The sequence below is a fragment of the Arachis ipaensis genome, chromosome B04, assembly GCF_000816755.2.
Source record: "Arachis ipaensis cultivar K30076 chromosome B04, Araip1.1, whole genome shotgun sequence".
Taxonomy (NCBI): Eukaryota; Viridiplantae; Streptophyta; class Magnoliopsida; order Fabales; family Fabaceae; genus Arachis; species Arachis ipaensis.
The window spans coordinates 4362459-4364269 of NC_029788.2; positions in this window are offsets into that span (position 1 = coordinate 4362459).

Genomic DNA, 1811 nt, shown 5'->3' on the forward strand with positions numbered 1-1811 from the left:
TTATAAATTATAAAATAAGAAAGTAATGTTTTAATTTTATGTATAATTAAAATTATAAATTAATTATAATTACAATTTTGCCTTTTTATTTTATCAACTTATTTAAAAGAGTTTTTCACTAGTATTATTATATATTATTACTTTTCAACTTTAATTTTCATTATCTACTACTAGCCGAGTAGCCATATATGCCACTTGCATTCTCCCTATATTTATGGGATTTGCCTACACAAATTATAATAATGCTATATAAATAAAACTGTTGATATTAATTATATATATATATTATATATATTTTTTATAATTAAGATCAACGGTTAAAAATAACTGAAACACCAATACAACGATACACTTAAAAAATTTCCTTTAATATATTCAAAACATGGTTGTAATAAAAATTTGTACAAATTGTTAAACCAATAATTCAATCAACAGTTAAATGTGCAATATAGTCTATTAGATTTGGATAGGATAATGAGGGTGTACACTCACTGTTACAACATTTTTGTGGTGGATTTTTAATGTTTGATAAGAAAGTCTATCCAACTAGAGTTAAGAGTAATATATAGTACGACTATTTCAGTATTTTGTAAATTTTGATTTGTTAATTTGTAGATAAGATTTGTTTGTAATTGGTAAAATAAGGAACCTTTAGTTTCAATTTTAAATTTTTTCTATTTTTAAAAGTTGTAAAAGGAAAAGGAGGTCAAGACAACAAATCAGTTTTTTGTTTTGATTTAATACCAAAATAAAACAGAAAGCAAATATGCCCCAACTTTTATTAGCTACCCTAAGTACAACATTAACAATAATTAAACTTCGTTTTGTTAAGTCACCGAAAAAATTTTATTTTGTTAGGATTTTTAAATTTGTTATATATATATATTTTTTTTTACCAAAGATAAGAGATTTGAATCGCAACCTCTTAATTGAGTATGAGAAAAATATGTCATTTGAGCTATTATTTATTGGCTTAAATTTGTTATAATTGTTAGGGATAGTGGAGTTAATTGCATGAATCCAATGTGAAATAAAACATTAGGCGTTAACTCTATATTCATTATCAATCTTATTTTTATGTTTAAAGGAATAAATAAATTTTTAAAAATTTATATTTTAGATAGATTAATTTTAAAAAAATATTATATATAACAATCACATATATAACATAAATTAAAATAAAAATTTAAATATAATATAATATCATTAATTATTTTACATATATTATATATATACTAGAACGACTAGGAATGGGTATTACCTAAATCCAATCCCATCTCATTCAAAATTCCGTCTCACACAAAATTCGCGCCCTCAAAATAGATAATTACTATGAATAGGAGCGGAATGAATACCTGCAGATTCGGTAGTGTTGCTAACCCTAGGCGTTATTCTATTTTTATTATTTCCTTCCACATTTGTGATATTCAGTTATTCAGTTACCGTAAACAAAGTAACATTATTCTTTTGGATAAAGTATGCAAATTGCAATTATGGGATAACTGATAAGATTCATGGGACTGGATCGGAATCTATCCTCGTAAGCAGCATGGACACCAGCTTCTGTTTATGATTACATAATTAAAAATATTTTTTTTTGCTAAATAACTACTTTTAGGATATTAATTAAGACAAGGTTATTATTGTTAAAAATTCTATTTTTTTTGATAAACATATTACATTTACAAAAAAAGCTCAACTATTTTTTACAAAACTACTATTTCTATTAATCATCTTAACTAATACTCTTAAAATACTTGTTAACAATTTGTTAAACATATATCAAATTTGTTTTTTTTTTAAATAGAATA